Genomic DNA, 26,186 nt, shown 5'->3' on the forward strand with positions numbered 1-26,186 from the left:
GAGTATGAAGGAAGCGCTTTTGAGACTTACTAGTAGTAGTAATGGGTGAGGTCTGTCCGGACAGAGCGAAGTTCCCCTGCAGAGTTTGGGAAAATTGCAGCGTGTGCGATGGCGTGTGACGTCACCGCTTGCCGGTTCCGGTCCTGTGTTTGGTAGAGAGGAGAGCAGCGTCTGTCTCAAAGGTTGCAAGGAGGTTAGAGGGTGAGAAGCTGGATTCAACAATCAAGCAATTTGGTATGAGTAGGAGGGAAATTTAAACTGCTTGTTGGGGAGGAGTTATGTAAGTGTGAAAAGACACAGCTATACAAAGGATAAGGCAAAGAACTTAGGCAGTTATGACAGGACCCCCCCCCAATGATCAACTCCGGGGATCGAGTCCAGGACGATCAGGATAACGTTCATGGAACCTGGCCACCAATCGGGGGGCAGAGAGATTGGATGCCGGTTCCCAGGAGTCCTCCGAATCAGGGTAGCCCTTCCAATGGACCAGATACTGAAGCTGCCCTCGAAAGCGTCGGGAGTCCAAGACATCTTGTACCTCATACTCCAGGGTGGCATCCTGTAGATGAGGAAGTAGAGGAATAGAAGGATCATGGTGACGAAGTTGTCTATAAGGCTTGAGGAGAGACACATGAAAGGTAGGATGGGATTTCAGATGAGCTGGTAATGCGAGGGTAACAGCGTTCATATTCACAATTTTTATGATGGGAAATGGTCCAATGAAGCTGGAAGATAATTTCCTGGAAGGAAGGGGTAAATGTAGATTACGTGTTGATAACCAAACGTAGTCACCTACTCTATATTTAGGCGAGGAAATCCTTTTTTTATCAAAATGGAATTTATAGCGATCCTTGGCGATGCGAATATTTTCAGCAGTTAATGAAAAAGATTCACTAATAGTGTTGATGAGGTCATTCACAACAGGACAGGTGTTGCTGTCCATAGAATCCCATTCAAAAGAAGGATGGAAACCATAATTAATGAAGAACGGTGTGAACTTTGTAGAGGAATGGACGGAATTGTTGAAGGCGAATTCTGCGTATGGTAGTAGTTGGGTCCAGGTATCTTGTTTAGCTGAAATGAAACATCTTAAATATTGTTCAATGCACTGGTTTGTCCTTTCAGTCTGGCCATTAGTTTGGGGATGGAAAGAGGTACTGAGACGTCTAGAAATACCCAATGAGTGACAAAGTTGTTTCCAGAATTGGCTGGTGAATTGAGTTCCCCTATCTGAGGTGATACTATTCGGGAGTCCGTGATACTTGAATATATGATGGATCATTAAGGAAATGGTTTCAGAAGAAGTTGGCAGCTTATGGTAGGGCACGAAATGTGCCATTTTACTAAATAAGTCTACGACTACTAATATGGTGTTATTCCTTTCAGAAATAGGTAGGTCGACTATGTAGTCGATTGCTATGTCCTTCCAAGGACGATCAGGAGTCGGTAATGGGATCAATTTTCCGTAAGGGGGAGTCCTCCCTTTTTTTGTAGTTTCGCAGATTAAGCAGGTTTTAACGTAATCCTCCAAAAGAATCTGGAGACTAATTCTTGAGTTTTCTTTATGCCCATGTGTCCAGCAGATGGAGAATCATGTAAAGTTTTTAAGACTGTTGCTCTGAGACTGTTGGGTACATAGATTTGTTGTTGATAATAATACAACCCATCCGAGTGTAAATCCAAGACCTGTAATGGTTTATTTGAGTCAGCCTGTTGTGCTGATTTGAACTGAATGTTTTGTTCTGTAGTTAAAGCTAAGAATCTGTCAAGAGGAATTAGGGGTGAAAGGTTTGGATGTGACACTTGGTCCACCAAGTGTCTTGAAAGGGCATCAGCCTTCTTGTTCTTGTTTGCAGGACGGTAGGTGATAAGATAATTAAATCTAGCCAAGAATAGGTTCCATCGGACCTGTCGTGCGCTAAGAGTCCTATTAGATTGTAGGTATTCTAGATTTTTGTGATCCGTGTAAATCAAGATTGGAAGAAGGGTCCCTTCTAGAAGGTGTCTCCATTGTTCCAATGATGTTTTGATTGCTAACAGTTCTTTATCACCTATTGGGTAGTTTATTTCAGCTGAATTAAGAATACGTGAATAGAAGGCAACAGGGTGCAGAGGGTCTTTTGGAGTCTGCCTCTGTGAGAGGATTGCTCCTAAAGCATAATTAGATGCATCCACTTCCAAGATGTACTGCAACTCAGAATTAGGGAATTGGAGGATAGGGGCCGTAGTGAAAGCTTTTTTTAAGAAGTTGAATATTTCTTCTAAATCATCGTTCCATCTGAAGTGTGTGTCAGATTTGGTCAAGTTAGTTAATGGTCTTGTCAAGTCAGCAAAATTTTTAATAAACTTTCTGTAGAAATTGGCGAAACCCATGAACCTTTGTATATCCTTTTTACTTTTTGGGGAAGGCCAATTTTGAATTACTGATATCTTATCATTATCCATCTGGATACCTTGGGGTGATACAATATAACCTAGAAATTTAATTTCTTTGGAGTGAAATAAGCATTTTTCTAGTTTAACATAAAGAGAGTTCTCTCGTAACCGTGTTAATACTAGGGTGACATGTTTGATGTGTTCAGTAAGTGAGGTAGAGAATATGAGTATGTCATCCAAATATATTACCATAAATAAATCCAAAAAATCCTTAAAAATATCATTTATGAAGTACTGAAAGGTAGCCGGGGCATTACAGAGGCCAAATGGCATCACAGTATATTCAAAAAGGCCGTAACGTGTACGGAATGCTGTAAGCCATTCATGACCCTCCTTGATACGTACCAAGTTGTAAGCCCCTCTTAGATCCAATTTAGTGTATATAGTAGCATTTTGTAATCTATCAAGGAGTTGCGGAATTAAAGGCAGTGGATAGCGGTTTTTTATTGTACGCTTGTTTAACTCTCTGTAATCAATAATGGGTCTTAGGGATTGATCTTTATTTTTAACAAAAAAGATACCAGCCCCAGCTGGGGAGGTGGAAGGACGTATAAAGCCTTTCTTCAAATTATCTGCCAAATAAGTTTTCAGATGTTGTAACTCAGGATCAGAGAGGGGAAATATATGGCCGTAAGGTATATCAACACCTGGTAGGAGATCTATAGGGCAATCATAAACCCTATGAGGGGGTAGATTCTCTGATTCTTTTTTGTCAAAGACATCAGCGAATGTTATGTATTCCTTGGGGATTTGTAAAGGAACATCAAGTAAAATTTGTTCATGATGGAGACACAAGTTTTTACAATAAGGAGAATCAAAGATGACTTGTGAAGTTGACCATTGTATAGTGGGATCGTGTTGTTTAAACCAACTGATACCAAGTATAATGGGATATAGAGGTGAGGGTATAACATCAAAAGTAAGAAACTCTGTGTGTTGGTCATGTGTGGTGAGCCTTAAAGGTATGGTATGGTATAAGATGGGTCCTGATGTAATTTCATTACCATCAATAAAACGAAGTACACTAGGCACCATTTTCTTAACTAGTGGAATTTTATTTACAGTAGTGAATTGGTAATCTATATAATTGTGGCTGGCACCAGAGTCAAGGATTGCTTGTGAGTTGAGTCTTTGCTGATCCCACTGTAATAAGATAGGAAGGGAGCAATGATTAGATTGTGTTTGTTTAGCAGATAAACATATACTTGTGGTGTTCATCTTACCCTTCCTACGCTGTAATTGAGAGCAGTCCTTTACAGAGTGATCGATCCCTCCACAATACATACAGAGATCTAAAGCTTTTCTTCTTAATTTTTCCTGTAGAGTTAATGGACCTCTGATGAAACCGAGTTCCATAGGGATTTCAGAGGCTTTTGTAGTTGTCTTAGGTGGAAGCAGAGTAGTAACTGTATGTTTAGTGGATGTTTCTAAGTGTGACTTTTCTGAGCGTCTCTCTCTGATGCGTCTATCTAATGTGATGCTAGCATCTATAAGGAGTTCTAAAGTCTCTGGGAGGGGTTGTCTGGCTAGCTCATCCTTGAGAGTATCTGAGAGGCCTAGGCGGAATTGATTGCGCAAAGAAAGGTCATTCCACTGTGTATCAGGGGACCATTTCTTAAACTCTGCGATGTAGTCCTCCACAGGCCTTTTATGTTGTCTCAGAGACCTCATTGCTGTCTCAGCAGACAGCTGTTTGTAGGGATCATCATAAAGCTGTCCCATTGCTTTAAAAAACTGATCAAATGAGTACAGCAATGGGTCATTGGTCTCAAAAAACAAATTTGCCCATATACGTGGTTCGCCACGCAGATAGGAGATTGTGGTGAGAACCTTCAAATGATCATTGAAGTATGTTTTGGGTTTTAATTGGAAATATAAGGAACATGAGTTTTTGAATTCCCTAAATTCTGAACGAATACCACTAAATGTTTGTGGAGGATTAGGTTGGGGTTCACTAGAACTAATACGTGTAGTGAGGGTATCAATTTTTTCATTGATGTATTGCTTTAGGGCAGAGTTTTCTAATTGTAGTGTGTTTAACCCTGTTGTAAGGTTATCTACAGTTTGAGTTAATTTCTCTACATGAGATAATAAGGCTGCTGGGTCCATAGTAAGGCTTGATTGTTATTGTCAGCCTGTGGAAGGTAATCTCACCCCTGTAAAGGAGAGAGGGAATTTTTAGGACCACAACTGCAGGCTTAGGAGTGTTGTGAAAGTATCAGTGATTCTGTGCAGGTGAGGGAAGGCAGCAAGGTTCAGAATCATTAGATACAGTTCACTTTTATTATAAGGATAGGTGTGACAATGGCTGAGACCTCAGAGCGTATAGCCCCACTCAGTATTGACAAACTGATTCCCACATATAACAACATGCAATTGCAAGTTAAAGTTTTAGACAGACCATATCTGATCATATTTGGCAGCAGACATAGTTGTACAAATTAAGGCAAAAAATAGAGCTAATGAGATTTAGGCAGTACTTAGGTATTGAGACTGAACAATTAAGAATATAGGTAGTATTAGAGCATTTAAATATGAAGGAAACCTAACTAAGATTCTGAGACATGTCAGGAGTAATTACTGAATATTCGTAAGTTACTGCGGTATGAGTATGAAGGAAGCGCTTTTGAGACTTACTAGTAGTAGTAATGGGTGAGGTCTGTCCGGACAGAGCGAAGTTCCCCTGCAGAGTTTGGGAAAATTGCAGCGTGTGCGATGGCGTGTGACGTCACCGCTTGCCGGTTCCGGTCCTGTGTTTGGTAGAGAGGAGAGCAGCGTCTGTCTCAAAGGTTGCAAGGAGGTTAGAGGGTGAGAAGCTGGATTCAACAATCAAGCAATTTGGTATGAGTAGGAGGGAAATTTAAACTGCTTGTTGGGGAGGAGTTATGTAAGTGTGAAAAGACACAGCTATACAAAGGATAAGGCAAAGAACTTAGGCAGTTATGACACATATTGGGGAATCAAAACCATAAAAAAACATTGGAGAGGGGGAAACATTGAAAAAAAGCTGCTAATTAAAGAGGCTGAATTAATATTTAAATATGATACTTTGAACCCTAGAGGTTTAAATTCTGAATTAGATGTATCCCCATTTATCTTAGATTAAAAATAATACTTTCTTAACAGAAGATGCAAATGATACAATTTTAAACGTCTATGTTGGTATTTTGTAAAACTCATACTTTTTATCCCAAAATTATATTTTTTAATATACGAAATTAATGTATGATGAATCGTCAAGAAATATATCACCAGAGATTATTTGATAAAGTGGCCAAAAGATACTGTAAAATGTATATTGATATCATCAAGAAAAGAACATAAGCCATAAGGAAAGTGAAATTTGCCTTTAAGAAAAAAACAAAATAAATACAACGAATCTTCCACCAAAGATAGAAGAAGGAACAAAGAGTGAAATGACAGAAAAAATACCACCTTTAATTCCTATGAAGGACTGACTAATGGTAATAAAGGGATCTCTTTAAAAGGAGAAGGATAATGTGGGCTAGTCATTCTTGATAAAGCTCTGAAAGGAGTGAAACGTGTAGAAAAACTAGTACCACATACTATACTCTAAGAACTAACCACCACCATACAGAAAGAAGAATTATCAACCCGGGTTGTAATCTGTTTATTATTTTTTATCCCCTGGCGGATAGTACAGAAGAGGTTGCGTGCACAGCACTAAGAGCAACCTCCAACTATAACCTGATTATTGAGAATTGGACCGGACAGCAGCGGAGTAACAGAAAGGAACCCACGGAGGTTCTGGTTGGCTGGATAAAGATGAGCCCTCGAGCCGGAAACCGTGACGTCAGACGCTGAGATCTCGAGGAACACACACGAAGCTTACCCGACAGAGACTGGATACCGGTAAAGCTGTTACCAAAAATTTGAAATAAGGTACGGATGATTTAACCTGTAAAACTACCGGCAAAACTGTCATCAAAAACCTGAGATAAAGTACAGATGTTTAAACTGCAAATATAATATAGATCAGCTATCAAGAATTTTGTAATTTTAACATCGGAGATTAGATATAAACACTTTATTCTGTAAACGGCAATGTCCTAAGGAGTGAACTTTCCGCAAAAATACAGTATCTACCACTTATTTTGAACTCTGGTGTCTGAATATATTTTATATTTTTATGATTGGAATATTTTAAATCGTTGTTCTATTGTATAAGTGCACGTAACATTTCAAGGGAGACGTCCCTTTTTCATAATTTCTATTTTTTATAATCTGTAATTTGTCTAATTTTAAAGTATATTAAATACACATATAATCTATCGAAGTCCCTGGTCATCTTCATATAATTATTTGTCAGCTTTTAAGGGGTATTTTAAGCTTTTTTAGCGCCCTTACTTCCACTATCTCGTTTATTCTTAACTTTTCATTATAACAGTTTGAAGGATCTGTTATCTAGTAAAGGTGTCTGATACCCTACACTAAGCGCACTTCAATCACCCACAAACTCACACGAGATTTACAGCCTGCCAGATTGTAGGAGCCAGTTAACCCAGGTTAACCCTTCAGTTCACAATGAATGAGGTAAATTTTGTTCTTAACAAGAGAGTGACAGTGTATATAAAATTTCCCTGTGTGTGTGTGTGTGTGTGTGTGTATATATATGTATATATATATATATATATATATATATATAAATTATATACAGGGAGTGCAGAATTATTAGGCAAATGAGTATTTTGACCACATCATCCTCTTTATGCATGTTGTCTTACTCCAAGCTGTATAGACTCGAAAGCCTACTACCAATTAAGCATATTAGGTGATGTGCATCTCTGTAATGAGAAGGGGTGTGGTCTAATGACATCAACACCCTATATCAGGTGTGCATAATTATTAGGCAACTTCCTTTCCTTTGGCAAAATGGGTCAAAAGAAGGACTTGACAGGCTCAGAAAAGTCAAAAATAGTGAGATATCTTGCAGAGGGATGCAGCACTCTTAAAATTGCAAAGCTTCTGAAGCGTGATCATCGAACAATTAAGCGTTTCATTCAAAATAGTCAACAGGGTCGCAAGAAGCGTGTGGAAAAACCAAGGCGCAAAATAACTGCCCATGAACTGAGAAAAGTCAAGCGTGCAGCTGCCAAGATGCCACTTGCCACCAGTTTGGCCATATTTCAGAGCTGCAACATCACTGGAGTGCCCAAAAGCACAAGGTGTGCAATACTCAGAGACATGGCCAAGGTAAGAAAGGCTGAAAGACGACCACCACTGAACAAGACACACAAGCTGAAACGTCAAGACTGGGCCAAGAAATATCTCAAGACTGATTTTTTAAGGTTTTATGGACTGATGAAATGAGAGTCTTGATGGGCCAGATGGAAGGGCCCGTGGCTGGATTGGTAAAGGGCAGAGAGCTCCAGTCCGACTCAGACGCCAGCAAGGTGGAGGTGGAGTCCTGGTTTGGGCTGGTATCATCAAAGATGAGCTTGTGGGGCCTTTTCGGGTTGAGGATGGAGTCAAGCTCAACTCCCAGTCCTACTGCCAGTTTCTGGAAGACACCTTCTTCAAGCAGTGGTACAGGAAGAAGTCTGCATCCTTCAAGAAAAACATGATTTTCATGCAGGACAATGCTCCATCACACGCGTCCAAGTACTCCACAGCGTGGCTGGCAAGAAAGGGTATAAAAGAAGAAAATCTAATGACATGGCCTCCTTGTTCACCTGATCTGAACCCCATTGAGAACCTGTGGTCCATCATCAAATGTGAGATTTACAAGGAGGGAAAACAGTACACCTCTCTGAACAGTGTCTGGGAGGCTGTGGTTGCTGCTGCATGCAATGTTGATGGTGAACAGATCAAAACACTGACAGAATCCATGGATGGCAGGCTTTTGAGTGTCCTTGCAAAGAAAGGTGGCTATATTGGTCAATGATTTGTTTTTGTTTTGTTTTTGAATGTCAGAAATGTATATTTGTGAATGTTGAGATGTTATATTGGTTTCACTGGTAAAAATAAATAATTGAAATGGGTATATATTTGTTTTTTGTTAAGTTACCTAATAATTATGCACAGTAATAGTGACCTGCACACACAGATATCCCCCTAAAATAGCTAAAACTAAAAACAAACTAAAAACTACTTCTAAAAATATTCAGCTTTGATATTAATGAGTTTTTTGGGTTCATTGAGAACATGGTTGTTGTTCAATAATAAAATGAATCCTCAAAAATACAACTTGCCTAATATTTCTGCACTCCCTGTATATACACACACAGGGAAATTTTGAGCCCTGATTTATATATGTTTAAATAGTGCAGCTATATGTAAATGGAAAAAAATCTGTATGTAAAAAATCTATTAGCCCCCCAAAAATATTTTATATGCAGTATATAGCAGATGTGCACTCTATAAAATTGTAAATATCCTGCTCTTTTCTGTTCTGTCTTAAGAGTGGTTTGTTCCTTTATTGTGTTACCTTGTCATATATATATATATATATATATATATATATGTTCTGTCTATTATATGCTTATTATGTTCATGTTGATGACATCTGATGGTTTCATGTTGCAATTACAGCTTAGTTCCTCTCAAGAAGGAATGAGGAAGTGTCCTGGCTCTTGTTAATAAAGTTCTCAATTGTAAATGAAAAGTCTTTACTTTCATTTTCACAGCAGCCATCTTAGCAACAAGAAGCATGGAAATCAGCTCTTAAACATTTGCCTCTAAACATACATATGCCTGTAAGTTATTGTTGCTAAGAGTTCATTGTACATTTGAATTGCATTGCTATTTGCTGTAGGGTTTAAATGTAAGCTCTCTGTGTTAGAAACATGTATTATTGCATACCTCCCAACATTTCAAAATTCAAAAGAGGGACATCCCCCCCCCCCCCCGGCAAAAAAATTGAAATGTGGTGGGCGGGGCTTAAAAATCATAAGACCAAAGTAATAAAAATAAAATTCTAAATAAAGTCATATATTTTAATACACTTAGGCAGCAAATCAAACACAAGCTCAAACCACTGGTATGACTATGTGAGCGCTGTATTTAATTAGCCTTTGCAAAGACATTGCTAAATATTTTTATCTTAATTGCACATTTATTAATACATTCTTTAAAACTACTCTCTGCATTCCCCATTAATATTCTAGATTCTGGCCTTTAAAGTCAGCAAAAATGCACAGTAGCACGCTACATAGCATACACTTACACATGCAGATACACACACTACATAGCATACACTTATACATGCAGATACACACACACTACATAGCATACACTTATACATGCATATACACACACTACATAGCATACACTTACACATGCAGATACACACACACTACATAGCATACACTTACACATGCAGCATACACTTATGCATGCAGATACACAGACACTACATAGTATACACTTATACATGCAGACACACACACACTACATAGCATACACTTATACATGCAGCATACACTTATACATGCAGATACACACACACTACATAGCATACACTTATACATGCAGATACATACACACTACATAGTATACACTTACACATGCAGATACACACACACTACATAGCATACACTTATACATGCAGCATACACTTATACATGCAGATACACAAGACATTACATAGTATACACTTATACATGCAGACACACACACACTACATAGCATACACTTATACATGCAGATACACATACACACACTACATAGCTTACATTTATACATGCAGACACACACACACTACATAGCATAAACTTATACATACAGATACACACACACAGTTATGGATACAGATAGACACACACACTACATCATATATGGGTATCTGTAATTCATTGTATGGGGTCCTGGGGTTGGCAAGCACATTAGCTGGCAGTCTGCGGCTGCCACTGTTCGTTAAACTGTTTGTTACCCTGGTATTAGCACTGCTCATTGTAGAAAACTGAAAGCTTGCTAGTATTATCACCAGGGGTTAGATATCATCATTACCAGAGGTAGGTTAGAGAGGTCACCATTACCCGTGGTCAGAGTGTATACAGCCTTCTTACTCCTGCTTAACCCACACACCTTTCCTTTTCCACAGGGAATATAACAGGTATCTAACCCTGTGAGAGCAAAGCCAGCTGCTTCTGAGTATGGGCCCAATAGAATTGTAAAAAAAAAAAAAAAAAAAAAAAAAAAAAAAATTTTTTTTTTTTAATGCCTGGGGAAAATCGGGACAGATGGCTAGCAACTCGGGAAAGAGGGACAGACCCCTAAAATCGGGACTGTCCCGCGAAAATCGGGACAGTTGGGGGGTATGTTATTGTATGTATTGCAAACACTGCGTGTCAGTACATATTGTAATTTCAACTTTTCTTATTGTATTGCAGTTTTACAAAATAACTATTCAGAAGTAAAATCAGTTTGGAATAAACACAAAGCTATTTCTGTCTGGTTTGTTAACTAGCTGTCTAGTTATCAGTTAATGAGGACAGCACAATATATATATGTATGTGTGTGTGTGTATATATATATATGCACACACACACTTTTGAACCCAAAAGAACAAAGTAAACTTTCTAATAGAAGTTAGTATAAAAAGTGTCTTGAAAAGACATACTCTATCTGAATAAAGTTTACTTTTGGCTTTCATACTCCTTAAAATCTAGATTAAAGTTTGGCTGATTCTGGTGGAATTTTTTAAGAATGCACTTGTTTTTCATGAAAAATTAGCACTTTATTTTGGTTTTGTTGTTTTGTTTTTTTATATATTTTTACACAGTATTGAATGTTAAATGTTTTTGTCACTTAAACAAGTATTATACTTGCCATGTTTGGTATACGGTTAAAAAATAAATGGTGAGCAAAGGGGGGGGGTGAGTGGGCCTCTTTGCTCTAAAATGCCCAGGCCTTTTTTTGGTCCCAGTCCGGCCCTGGTTAGGCTACAAAAAGGGAGCGTAGAGCATAACTTACCGCCACTGCAACTCTCAATACCAGCGGTGCTTACGGACGCGGCCATCTTAAAAAACGTGCTCGTGCACGATTCCCCCATAGGAAACAATGGGGCAGTTTGAGCTGAAAAAAAAACCTAACACCTGCAAAAAAGCAGCGTTCAGCTCCTAAAGCAGCCCCATTGTTTCCTATGGGGAAACACTTCCTATGTCTGCACCTAACACCCTAACATGTACCCCGAGTCTAAACACCCCTAACCTTACACTTATTAACCCCTAATCTGCCGCCCCCGCTATCGCTGACCCCTGCATATTATTATTAACCCCTAATCTGCCACTCCGTAAACCGCTGCAACCTACGTTATCCCTATTAACCCCTAATCTGCTGCCCCTAACCCCCGCCGACCCCTATATTATATTTATTACCCCCTAATCTGCCCCCCCCCCCACGTCGCCGCTACCTTCCTACAATTATTAACCCCTAATCTGCCGACCGGACCTCACCGCTACTCTAATAAATGTATTAACCCCTAAAGCTAAGTCTAACCCTAACCCTCCCCCTAAGTTAAATATAATTTTTATCTAACGAAATAAAATAAATCTTATTAAATAAATTATTCCTATTTAAAGCTAAATACTTACCTGTAAAATAAACCCTAATATAGCTGCAATATAAATGATAATTATATTGTAGCTATTTTAGGATTAATATTTATTTTACAGGCAACTGTATTTATTTTAACCAGGTACAATAGCTATTAAATAGTTAATAACTATATAATAGCTACCTAGTTAAAATAATTACAAAATTACCTGTAAAATAAATCCTAACCTAAGTTACAATTAAACCTAACACTACACTATCAATAAATAAATTAAATACAAATACCTACAAATAAAAACACTAACTAAAGTACAAACAATTAAAAAAGAACTAAGTTACAAAAAATAAAAAAATAATTGACAAACATTATAAAAATATTACAACAATTTTAAGCTAATTACACCTACTCTAAGCCCCCTAATAAAATAACAAAGCCCCCCAAAATAAAAAAATGCCCTACCCTATTCTAAAATAAAAATTGAAAAGCTCTTTTACCTTACCAGCCCTTAAAAGGGCCTTTTGCAGGGCATGCCCCAAAGAATTCTGCTCTTTTGCCTGTAAAAAAAAAATATACAATACCCCCCAACATTACAACCCACCACCCACATACTCCTAATCTAACCCAAACCCCCCTTAAATAAACCTAACACTAAGCCCCTGAAGATCTTCCTACCTTGTCTTCACCACGCCGGGTATTACCGATCCGTCCAGAAGAGGGTCCGAAGTCTTCCTCCTATCCAGGCGATGTCTTCATCCAAGCGGGGGCTGAAGAGGTCCATCATCCGGCTGAAGTCTTCATCCAAGCGGGGGCTGAAGAGGTCCATCATCTGGCTGAAGTCTTAATCCAAGCGGGGGCTGAAGAGGTCCATCATCTGGCTGAAGTCTTCTATCAAGCGGCATCTTCAATCTTCTTTCTTCCGGCTCCATCTTCTTCCCGCCGACGCGGAACATCCTTCCTCCATGACGAACTCCCAACGAATGAAGGTTCCTTTAAGGGACGTCATCCAAGATGGCGTCCCTCGAATTCCGATTGGCTGATAGGATTCTATCAGCCAATCAGAATTAAGGTAGGAAAATTCTGATTGGCTGATTGAATCAGCCAATCAGATTCAAGTTCAATCCGATTGGCTGATTGGATCATCAGCCAATCAGAATTTTATGGGTGTTAGTGTACTTTAGAGCACAGTAGTTAAGAGCTTTATGAACCGGCGTTAGCCCAGAAAGCTCTTAACTCCTGGCTTTTCTCTGCGGCTGGAGTCTTGTCGTTAGATTTCTAACGCTCACTTCAGCCAAGATTCTAAATACCGGCATTAGAAAGATCCCATTGAAAAGATAGGAGACGCAATTGGCATAGGGGGATCTGCGGTATGGAAAAGTCGTGGCTGGAAAGTGAGCATTAGACCCTTTCCTGACTGACTCTAAATACCAGCGGGCAGCCAAAACCAGCACTAGGACCCCCTAACGCTGGTTTTGACGGCTAACGCAGAACTCTAAATTTAGGCGTTAGTATCTAGCTTAGGGTTTATTTTTATTTTACAGGCAAGTTTGTATTTATTTTAACTAGGTACAATAGTTATTAAATAGTTGAACTTGAATCTGAATCAGCCATTGGATCAGCCAATCGGATTGAACTTGAATCTGATTGGCTGATTCCATCAGCCAATCAGAATTTTCCTACCTTAATTCCGATTGGCTGATAGAATCCTATCAGCCTATCAGAATTCGAGGGACGCCATCTTGGATGACGTCCCTTAAAGGAACCTTCATTCGTCGGGAGTTCGTCGTGGAGGAAGGATGTTCCGCGTCAGCGGGATGAAGATGGAGCCGGAAGAAAGAAGATTGAAGATGCCACTTGATAGAAGACTTCAGCCGGATGATGGACCTCTTCAGCCCCCGCTTGGATGAAGACTTCAGCCGGATGATGGACCTCTTCAGCCCCCGCTTGGATGAAGACATCGCCCGGATAGGAGGAAGACTTCGGACCCTCTTCTGGACGGATCGGTGATACCCGGCGTGGTGAAGATAAGGTAGGAAGATCTTCAGGGGCTTAGTGTTAGGTTTATTTAAGGGGGTTTGGGTTAGATTAGGGGTATGTGGGTGGTGGGTTGTAATGTTGGGGGGGTATTGTATGTTTTTTTTTACAGGCAAAAGAGCAGAATTCTTTGGGGCATGCCCCGCAAAAGGCCCTTTTAAGGGCTGGTAAGGTAAAAGAGCTTTTCAATTTTTATTTTAGAATAGGGTAGGGCATTTTTTTATTTTGGGGAGCTTTGTTATTTTATTAGGGGGCTTAGAGTAGGTGTAATTAGCTTAAAATTGTTGTAATATTTTTATAATGTTTGTCAATAATTTTTTTATTTTTTGTAACTTAGTTCTTTTTTAATTTTTTTGTACTTTAGTTAGTGTATTTATTTGTATTTATTTGTAGGTATTTGTATTTAATTTATTTATTGATAGTGTAGTGTTAGGTTTAATTGTAACTTAGGTTAGGATTTATTTTACAGGTAATTTTGTAATTATTTTAACTAGGTAGCTATTAAATAGTTATTAACTATTTAATAGCTATTGTACCTGGTTAAAATAAATACAAAGTTGCATGTAAAATAAATATAAACCCTAAAATAGCTACAATATAATTATTATTTATATTGTAGCTATATTAGGCTTTATTTTACAGGTAAGTATTTAGCTTTAAATAGGAATAATTTATTTAATAAGATTTATTTTATTTCGTTAGATAAAAATTATATTTAACTTAGGGGGGGGTTAGGGTTAGACTTAGCTTTAGGGGTTAATACATTTATAAGAGTAGCGGTGAGGTCCGGTCGAAAGATTAGGGGTTAATAATTGTAGGTAAGGTAGCGGCGACGTTGGGGGGTCAGATTAGTGGTTAATAAATATTATGTAGGTGTTGGCGGTGTTAGGGGCAGTAGATTAGGGGTACATAGGGATAATTTAGGTTGCGGCGGTGTGCGGTCGGCAGATTAGGGGTTAAAAAAATATAATAGAGTGGCGGCGATGTGGGGGGGGCCTCGGTTTAGGGGTACATAGGTAGTTTATGGGTGTTAGTGTACTTTAGAGCACAGTAGTTAAGAGCTTTATGAACCGGCGTTAGCCCAGAAAGCTCTTAACTCCTGGCTTTTCTCTGCGGCTGGAGTCTTGTCGTTAGATTTCTAACGCTCACTTCAGCCAAGACTCTAAATACCGGCATTAGAAAGATCCCATTGAAAAGATAGGAAACGCAATTGGCGTAGGGGGATCTGCGGTATGGAAAAGTCGTGGCTGGAAAGTGGGCATTAGACCCTTTCCTGACTGACTCTAAATACCAGCAGGCGGCCAAAACCAGCACTAGGACCCCCTAACGCTAGTTTTGACGGCTAACGCAGAACTCTAAATCTAGGCGTTAGTATCTAGCTTAGGGTTTATTTTTATTTTACAGGCAAGTTTGTATTTATTTTAACTAGGTACAATAGTTATTAAATAGTTGAACTTAAATCTGAATCAGCCAATCAGATTCAAGTTCAATCTGATTGGCTGATTGGACCTCTTCAGCCCCCGCTTGGATGAAGACTTCAGCCGGATGATGGTCCTATTCAGCCCCCGCTTGGATGAAGACATCGCCCGGATAGGAGGAAGACTTCGGACCCTCTTCTGGACGGATCAGTGATACCCGGCGTGGTGAAGATAAGGTAGGAAGATCTTCAGGGGCTTAGTGTTAGGTTTATTTAAGGGGGGTTTGGGTTAGATTAGGGGTATGTGGCTGGTGGGTTGTAATGTTGGGGGGGTATTGTATGTTTTTTTTTACAGGCAAAAGAGCAGAATTCTTTGGGGCATGCCCCGCAAAAGGCCCTTTTAAGGGCTGGTAAGTTAAAAGAGCTTTTCAATTTTTATTTTAGAATAGGGTAGGGCATTTTTTTATTTTGGGGAGCTTTGTTATTTTATTAGGGGGCTTAGAGTAGGTGTAATTAGCTTAAAATTGTTGTAATATTTTTATAATGTTTGTCAATAATTTTTTTATTTTTTTTAACTTAGTTCTTTTTTAATTTTTTTGTACTTTAGTTAGTGTATTTATTTGTATTTATTTGTAGGTATTTGTATTTAATTTATTTATTGATAGTGTAGTGTTAGGTTTAATTGTAACTTAGGTTAGGATTTATTTTACAGGTAATTTTGTAATTATTTTAACTAGGTAGCTATTAAATAGTTATTAACTATTTAATAGCTATTGTACCTAGCTAAAATAATTACAAAATTACCTGTAAAATAAATCCTAACCTAAGTTACAATTAAACCTAACACTACACTATCAATAAATAAATTTAATAAACTACCTACAATTATCTACAATTAAACCTAACACTACACTATCAATAAATTAATTACATACAAATACCTACAAATAAATACAATTAAATAAACTAATTAAAGTACAAAAAATAAAAAAACAACTAAGTTACAAAAAATAAAAAAATAATTTACAAACAATATAAAAAAATTACAACAATTTTAAGCTAATTACACCTACTCTAAGCCCCCTAATAAAAAAACAAAGCCCCACAAAATAAAAAAATGCCCTACCCTATTCTAAAATAAAAATTGAAAAGCTCTTTTACCTTACCAGCCCTTAAAAGGGCCTTTTGCGGGGCATGCCCTGAGAAAACAGCTCTTTTGCCTGTAAAAAAAACATACAATACCCCCCCAACATTACAACCCACCACCCACATACCCCTAATCTAACCTAAACCCCCCTTAAATAAACCTAACACTACCCCCTGAAGATCTTCCTACCTTATCTTCACCACGCCTGGTATCACCGATCCGTCCAGAAGAGGGTCCGAATCGGAATTCGAGGGATGCCATCTTGGATGACGTTCTTTAAAGGAACCGTCATTCGTCGGGAAGTCATCGGCCAGGATGGATGTTCCGCGTCGGCGGGATGAAGATGGAGCCGGAAGAAAGAAGATTGAAGCCCCTCTTCAGCCCCCGCTTGGATCAAGACTTCAGCCGGATGATGGACCTCTTCAGCCCCCGCTTGGATCAAGACTTCAGCCGGATGATGGACCTCTTCAGCCCCCGCTTGGATCAAGACTTCAGCCGGATGATGGACCTCTTCACCCCCCGCTTGGGCTTGGATGAAGACTTTGGACCCTCTTCTGGACGGATCGGTGATACCCGGCGTGGTGAAGATAAGGTAGGAAGATCTTCAGGGGGGTAGTGTTTATTTAAGGGGGGTTTGGGTTAGATTAGGGGTATGTGGGTGGTGGGTTGTAATGTTGGGGGGGTATTGTAGGTTTTTTTTACAGGCAAAAGAGCTGTTTTCTTTGGGGCATGCCCCGCAAAAGGCCCTTTTAAGGGCTGGTAAGGTAAAAGAGCTTTTCAATTTTTATTTTAGAATAGGGTAGGGCATTTTTTTATTTTGGGGGGCTTTGTTATTTTATTAGGGGGCTTAGAGTAGATGTAATTAGCTTAAAATTGTTGTAATTTTTTTATATTGTTTGTAAATTCTTTTTTTATTTTTTTGTAGGTATTTGTATGTAATTTAATTATTGATAGTGTAGTGTTAGGTTTAATTGTAACTTAGGTTAGGATTTATTTTACAAGTAATTGTGTAATTATTTTAACTAGGTAGCTATTAACTAGTTATTAACTATTTAATAGCTATTGTACCTGGTTAAAATAATTACAAAGTTGCCTGTAAAATAAATATAAATCCTAAAATAGCTACAATATAATTATTCTTTATATTGTAGCTATATTAGGGTTTATTTTACAGGTAAGTATTTAGCTTTAAATTGGATTAATTTATTTAAAAAGAAATAATTTATTTCGTTAGATTTAAATTATATTTAACTTAGGGGGTGTTAGGGTTAGGGTTAGACTTAGCTTTACGGGTTAATACATTTATTAGAGTAGCGGCAAGGTCCGGTCGGCAGATTAGGGGTTAATACTTGAAGTTAGGTGTCGGCAATGTTAGGGAGGGCAGATTAGGGGTTAATACTATTTATTATAGGGTTTTTGAGGCGGGAGTGAGGCGGATTAGGTGTTAATAACTTTATTATAGTAGCGGTGAGGTCCGGTCGGCAGATTAGGGGTTAATAATTGTAGGTAGGTGGCGGCGACGTTGGGGGCGGCAGATTAGGGGTTAATAAATATAATATAGGGGTCGGCGATGTTAGGGGCAGCAGATTAGGGGTACATAGGGATAACGTAGGTTGCGGCGGTGTGCGGTCGGCAGATTAGGGGTTAAAAAATGTAGTGGCGGTGATGTGGGGGGGCCTCCGTTTAGGGGTACATAGGTAGTTTATGGGTGTTAGTGTACTTTAGAGCACAGTAGTTAAGAGCTTTATGAACCGACGTTAGCCCAGAAAGCGCTTAACTCCTGACTTTTTGCTGCGGCTGGAGTTTTGTCTTTAGAGCTCTAACGCTCACTTCAGCCAAGACTCTAAATACCAGCGTTAGAAAGATCCCATTGAAAAGATAGGATACGCAAATGGCGTAGGGGGATCTGCGGTATGGAAAAGTCGCGGCTGGAAAGTGAGCGTTAGACCCTTACCTACACGACTCTAAATACCAGCGGTAGCCCAAAACCAGCGTTAGGAGCCCCTAATGCTGGTTTTGACGGCTAACGCAGAACTCTAAATCTAGGCGATAGTTTTTAAAGGTAAATTAAAAAGAAGGCTCTATTTCTGTTTAAATGGAATGATAGCAACAATGCTAAAAACTCTCCAGATTTTATTTGAAAGTTCTGGTAGTGAGGGGGTTAAAGTCCTTTGCCTGCCTTTTTTTATTCTTAGACGTGAGATCTTATATCTTTGTGCACTTATAACTTTTTTGTACAATATTTTTTGTGAATACTTTATTATTAAATAGTGTTATTATGAGTGTATTTTGTAATGTATTTTTGATGTGTTTAGTGCAACTTTTTAATTTTTGCAAAACATTTAACCAGAGCTCTGAGATTGCGGTAATGATTCTAGCGTGATATGGGCACAACTTAAACAATCCCAAAAACCATTGAGCAATAGTTTGCGCTCCACTCGTATTCTAGCCCTATGGTTTTAATTAGAACTGATGTGTCTGATGTTATTTGAAACATTAAATAATATTATGCAAGTAGTTAAATGTGCTGATTTGAACCTTTACATTATTCAATATTTGCTCTGTTTAGAGCACACAGCACAAAGGTTAGATTAGGTTAATATTTATAAGACTCACAGTTGCACAATAATATAGGTAAAACTCTATATAAGTGGCTGATTTTATTTACTAGAACTGTTCATTCTGGACGATTTCTGAAGACGTCTTACTGCGTGTGGACAAAAAAAAGATTTCACCGATTCCAAGGTAGCTATCAGTATTCCAGGTGATAGACACTAGTATATAAAATTAAAGGGACAATAAACTCTTTGAGATGGTAATATAAAATGATAAATTGTATATGTAAAAAAAAACCCTCTGCAATATACTTTCACTATTTATTTTGTCCCCTTCTGAAATTGTGAGCTTTTCAATTCCTGATAGAAATGGAAGTGCAGAACACTGTTATATTCCATGCAACCATTGGCTGCACACTCTAGTGACCTATTTATAACTGTCCCTAATTGGTCACAGCAGAGAAGGTAACCTAAGTTACAACATGGCAGCTCCCATTCTTTTATAGACACTAAAACTTTACACTTATTTTGTCAATATTTAAACAGCTAATTAAACTTAAAAAAATACATCTACATGTTATTCTCAGACTAATATTTTCTTTGAATGAATCATTCTAACTAGCATTAATTTAGTGTTTAATATCCCTTTAAAAGGGTCCTAGTAAGTAAAATTAAAACATCTTGTTTTAAGTATGTATGATTTATCGGTATATGCTTTCTTTTTTGTAACTGCACAATATTTACTTTGTAAAATGTTGTATTAATTGCTAATTTGCATAGAACTTCATCCCTTGGACAAGGGAAACATCTTGCACAATAAATAAATATTTAAAGGGACATTAAATAGACAACAAAGTCAAAACTAAACTTTCATAATTGAGATAGATCATACTATCCAATTTACTTTGTTTTATGCCGTGGCCGGACTGTTATCCGAATGACGCTTTTCCGACGGACATTTGTCCGACGGACAATATTCCGAAAGACATTTATCCGGCTGCTGGGTGGGAATGAAGCTTAAAAATCACGGTTTTATAACATTTTTAATAGTGGACTGACAAAAGACAATTAAATCAACTTATATATAACATTTATAACATTTTTAATAGTGGACTGACAAAAGACAATTAAATCAACTTATATATAACATATTAATTATAATATTATAATTATAATAATTATATTATGTGTTAAAAGTACATCGTGAGGGTAGGGACCCATGGATAGGTTCCCAGAGGCGGTTGCGGCGCCCAAGTCACTGATTGTAACAGAAAATTTTGGATCGTATCTGCCCTCGGCCGAATGTATCTTGATTTATTTAAGTAAATCTTATATATTATGTGCTATTGCCTTTAAAAAGTCTAATCTTGAGTATTCACTGTATTTTTCTAAAACTTTCATTATCCTGTTGTTTATGATTTCATATTTTTTTTTGGGTTTTCTCAGTTCAACTCCAGAATCAATTTTTTCAATTGTTAACTCCCATTCTGCTTGTTCTTTTCTTATTTTTGAAACTAGTCTGCAAATGCTTGGGTGGGTTATAGACATTCGTTGGTCAAATGCTCTGTGCCATCCTTCTAGAGAGTTGTTTGTTCTAGGTAACCCTAGTTTTGTTCTTTCAAAAGTGTTCCACATCGTAATATCGAAAGTAGGTTTTCTTCTTGTACCTTCTTGTAGTTCGCCAATCCAGGTTTTTTCAAAATAATTTAAAAATTCAGATAAAATGTTACTGTTTTGTTTTTCTATTGATTTTACAAAGTCATTAAATGTTTCAACTACATCTTCCACTGGCACAAATGCTAATGCTTCTAAGCATTTTATGATCAGAGCATTTTTTCATTATTATACCATATTTTTAAGCCCAAAGATTGTATTTTTCTCCACAGGCATTGGGAAAAATGGAAAAAGCATCCATAAATTATTGTATTTTGTAAAAAATTTGTCATGCAATTTATTGCTGCTCTTTCAAAATCTACAGTAATTGATATAGGATTGATATCTGGATTTTTTTCTTTTATAATACTAAAAATTAAATTATAAGTTTCCTGATTTTTATTTTTTGATATGCAGTATACTAATGGTATGGTATGGTTATCTTCTATTAAAACATGTATTGTATACAACTGAAAACCTAAAGGAGCTGAGTCAAATGTTCCGTCACAGAGCCAGTGTTGTTTTTTTGAAAGAAGATCTACATTTTTTTTAGTAGACAGAATGATTAAATTTTCACTTTCGTGCATGATGAAATTTTCTCCTCTGGTTGTTTTTCTTAAATCATCATTTAAAATGTTTCCATTTGGTGTTGTTCGATGTCGACGTACCATTCTGGCAAGAGTTTCTTTTTTAGGTAGAGCTCCTGCTGCTTCAAGGGGGAAATTAGATGTGCAATTTTGTATTATGCTTGATGTTACTTCTTCTGAATTTTTAGCAACTTCTTTTATTTTTTCAATTGTTTTCATAGATAAAATTCTTGCTGCATTAGGTGGATGTGAATGATTTGATGCATCTTTTTCAATTATATCATTAATGGTTTTTAGCCTTCCTCCACAAAAACCTTTTTTTTCACATCTCCAATATGTGACATTTTCTTTTTTTTTGTCTACAATGTATGCATAACCTTCATATAACATTTTTCTTCCTCCTTTACACGTCTTTATGAACTCCATTTTTTTAATTTGATGTTTTTTTTAAATTTATTTATTTAAGTGTTTGTGTTGTTTTTTTTACCTCAGTAGCCACAATATATATTTAAATTTTCCGCTTTTATACTGATGACAATTATGCAATTACGTGATTGCGTGATTGTGCTGTTCGGCGTGCAGTCGGAAGCAGTGTATATCGGACATATGTCTGACGGACGAATGTGTTTCGGCATTTTGTCCGTCGGAATTTTGTCCGAGCACCGTTTTATGCGTATGCTTTGTTGAAGACTAAACTTAGGTAGGCTGATAGTAGCTTAGGAGAGTGGACATTTATATAGCAGTATGGCAGCAGTGTTTGAATCTATCTAGAACATTGCTATTGCTGATTGATGGCATAATATATGTGCATGGTCATGAGCTCACTTAGGATTGCTCTTTAACAGAGGATACCAAGAGAACTAAGCAAATATTATTATAGAAGTAAATTGGAAAGTTGTTTAAAATGACATGCTCTATCCAATAATGATTTTACTATTCCTTTTTAAACTGTATGTTTCATACAGTTTAAGCCGTTGCTTATACTTACTAGAAATTATTGCAATATGGATTATACATCTATTTAAATGGATTTTACCTTTTATTTCTTTTTTACACTACATTTGTGCAGTGTCACAGCCCTACAAGGAGAAGGGGGGCTTTGCAGGAAGATATAGCTTAGCCTGATGTCATAAAACGTCTAGGCTGGTTTACTATAGAGCACTGGTTTTCAAACCTGTCATCAGACCTCCCTAACAGGCCACATTTTGAGGATATATGAACTGGAGCACAGGTGTAAATATGGTTATTTTACCTGCTCTCATCCAAGGTAATCCTGAAAATCTGGATTGTTGGGGAGGCCTGAAGATAGGTTTGAAAACCAGTGCTATACAGTGAAGAGACTAGATAAAAGGCAGGTTTGCTCATGCTCAGAACTGACAGAATAAAAGGTTTTAAAAATGCTCTGCTCTTATCACAATGGGTTACACTGAGAGTTTCTAAGTGTTCATTTTGCAAGAAAGCAAGTAAATAGTTTGTTATTGTTTTTTACATAATCTCTTTTATGTTTTCTTTAATTGAACATATGTGTGTTTACAGAAGGAGCACTGTTTAATATCTATATAGGGCTAGATTACAAGCAGAGTGCTAATTTATTGCACGCCCATAAATGGGCAAATAATCAGCAATTACAAGTGGCTGGTTATAGCTTGCGGTAGCAATTAACGCTCTCTGGTTAATTTTCAAAAAGTGCCCCAATTGGCCCTAAACTTTAGTGTAGTGTTTTAGGGGCTAAAGTTAGCAGGTGTGGGTTGTTAGAAAAAAAAAACAGCACTGAAAAGTGCCTTTACATTGCGGTCTATGGGGAACTGTGTGTTCCCAGTAAATATATATGTATGTGCTTATATACAAATATATTTATGCGTTAATATGTGTATATACACATATAAACACATAAATATATATATGTACAGTATATATTCATATACATATATATTTACGCTTTGCTGCCCTTCGCTTCACAACTTACCCCCTTCGCTGCGCTAGGTTCTCAGCCATGTCTGACAGCATGAGAATGAGACTCCCATTGGAGCCTATGGAAGTGCGCTATTGTGAGGGCAACACTTCCCTGCAATGCAAACGTGAGGTCTCGTTCGCACTGCGCTCAACTAGTAATAATAGCTCACATTTGTGCGCCACCCATAAATTGGTATTTACATCATGTATTATATACATCATATATATGTGTCTCATATTATAGAGAGTCTGTAGCTCAAACTCAGGCATATACAGACATATATTTGTAAAGCAGATGATTACCAAAGGGCCACATACTCTTTTAATATTTCTTTCTTAAAGGGATATGAAAGTCAAAACACAAGTGGGAGTTAGCTGCAGATTTGTGCCTGCACACATTTGTCTCTTGTGATTGGCTAACTAGTTGTCAGTAGTTCAATGCTGTTCCTTCAGTAAAGGATAACAAGAGAATGTTGCAAATTTGATAATAAAAGTAAACTGGAAGTTGTTTAAAATTGTATGTTCTATCCAAATCATAAAAGAAATGTTTGGAGTTTCCTGTCCCTTTAAATGTAATTAACTTAATTCTTGGGGTAAACTTATACATATATCATAATTTTTTTTTCCTGACCCAGAGGAACACGACTATACTGTGTGTGTATATATATATGTGTGTGTGTGGTTATGTAGATGTACAACTTAAATATAAACATGAATACCAAAATGTAAAAAAGTCTAGGGCAGAATTTTGTGGTGTAGGTTTTTGGCTAATTGCTTCTCTAACCTTTCTTCAAACTTAAAGAGCAATTGCAGCCCAACAGTTACATGTTCTAATTTGTTAGAAAATAACATAAAAACTAGTGACACTGCACCTCTATGTGCTTAATCCCTGCAAAGTGGTTAAGCACATAATTCCGAATATTTACATCATATATAATAATTGCAGTAAGAGGCAGAAGGCATCTGCCTTTGGCTGCAGTCTTAGCTGTCAAAGCTGACAGCCAGGACCACATCATGAGGCAGAAGGTTGGATTAGGCTGTGAAACTACGGATGAATGTACAATGCAAGACAGTGGTTTCTAAGGCTAATAAGATACAAGAATGTATTAACCCCTTAACGACCAGTGTCGTACTCTGTACAACGCTGGTCGTTATGCCCTTAAGGACCAGCGACGTACCCTGTACGTTGCTGCAGTTGTGGGCTTCTCTCTGCCGCAATCTCGCTCAAAATTGCCAGATTGTGCTATTTCTCCATGCCCCACGAGTGGGGCACTGCAGAAATAGATTTGCAGAGTTACCGATGCAGAGAGGGCCACTCTGTGGCCCTCTTTGCATCGGGCAGCCGTGGTCCGATCATTGGTGGGTGGGAGCAATAGCAGGGAGGTGGGTGGGCGGCCCATCGCCGGTGCGTGTTCCGGTTCATGTCCATAAGCGTGCACGGAGGCGGTGGGTGGGGCTTGGGAGCGCGTGTGTGCGTGCACAGTAATCAAATACTGCAGCCGAATGAGGGAAAGGTGAAAGGGATAGGGAAAACATTTTTGGAAAGAAATCTAGGAGGGGGAGGGGGTAGGGTATTGAGGGGGGGAAGCTACACTACAGAAAATAAGGGATTATATTTTTTTACAAAAAAAAGGCAAATTTGTAAGCAAACTGTGTACTGGCAGACAGCTGCCAGGACATAAGATGGCGGCCAATAGGTCGTGGGGGGAGGCTTAGAGAGCTGTTTGGGGGGGATCAGGGAGGTTGGGAGGTTTCATAAAAAATATATAAAAAATGTTTGTTTTTTTAAAAAAAACTTTATATACTGGCAGACTTTCTGCTAGTACTTAAGATGGCGGTGACAATTCTGAGGTGGGAACAAAGGGGATCCCAGAGAAGCATTTACAACCAGTTTTGCCATAATAGCACAAGCTGTTTGTAAATAATTTCAGTGAGAAACAAAAGTTTGTGAAAAAGTTAGTGAAAAATGTACGTTTTTTTTTTATTTGATCGCATTTAGCGGTAAAATGGTGGCATGAAATATACCAAAATGACCCTAGATCAATACTTTGGGTTGTCTACTAGAAAAAATTTTATACATGTGAAGGAATATTCAGGGATTCCTGACAGATATCAGTGTTACAATGTAACTATCGATTATTTTGAAAAAAAAAAAAATGGTTTGGAAATAGCAAAGTGCTACTTGTACTTATTGCCCTATAACTTGCAAAAAAAGCAAAGAACATGTAAACATTGGGTATTTCTAAACTCAGGACAACATTTAGAAATTATTTATCATGGGTGTTTTTTTGTGGTTGTAGATGTCAAACAGATTATGGTGATCAAATTTAGAAAATGTGTTTTTTTCCATTGTTATCTTTTTTATAGTAAATTATAAGATATGATGAATATAATGCTATCTTTAGAAAGTCTATTTAATGGCGAGAAAAACTGTATATAATATGTGTGGGTATAGTAAATAAATAAGAGGAAAATTACAGCTAAACACAAACATCGCAGAAATGTAAAAATAGCCCTGGTCCTTAAGGGTAAGAAATTGAAAGTTTGTCTGGTCCTTAAGGGGTTAAAAGAAGCATAGATGCAAGGGAAGAAAGCATAATTCTGTCACTATATAAATTCCTGGTAAGACCTCACCTCATGTCTGGAGTGCAGTTCTTGGATAAAATGTAAAACAATTGCCAAATTAGAAAGAGTTCAGAGAAGGGCCAAAAAAAAAAGGATGGATGATTTAAACTATGAGATGAGGTTAGCCTAACTAAAGCTGTATACTTGAGAAAAAAGACAGTTGAGAGGTGATATGAATACTTTAAAAAATATATTCAAAGCCCAAATATATAGTAGAAGCTCTGTTTATTCCAAAGCAGTTGTATGTGACAAGAGGTCACACTTT

At 37.6% G+C, this 26,186-nt stretch overlaps 1 protein-coding gene across 1 annotated transcript in view; it reads left to right on the top strand.

The window, feature by feature from the left end:
• The first annotated feature begins 9,064 nt into the window (after positions 1-9,064).
• LOC128636329 (alpha-1-antitrypsin-like protein GS55-MS) overlaps positions 9,065-26,186 on the top strand; it is a 31,810-nt gene continuing 14,688 nt past the window's right edge. The window contains exon 1 of the mRNA XM_053689360.1: positions 9,065-9,152. The gene's annotated coding sequence lies outside the window, so the exon portion shown is untranslated. The remainder of the gene's footprint in view (positions 9,153-26,186) is intronic.

Source organism: Bombina bombina, chromosome 1 (assembly GCF_027579735.1).
Source record: "Bombina bombina isolate aBomBom1 chromosome 1, aBomBom1.pri, whole genome shotgun sequence".
Taxonomy (NCBI): domain Eukaryota; kingdom Metazoa; phylum Chordata; class Amphibia; order Anura; family Bombinatoridae; genus Bombina; species Bombina bombina.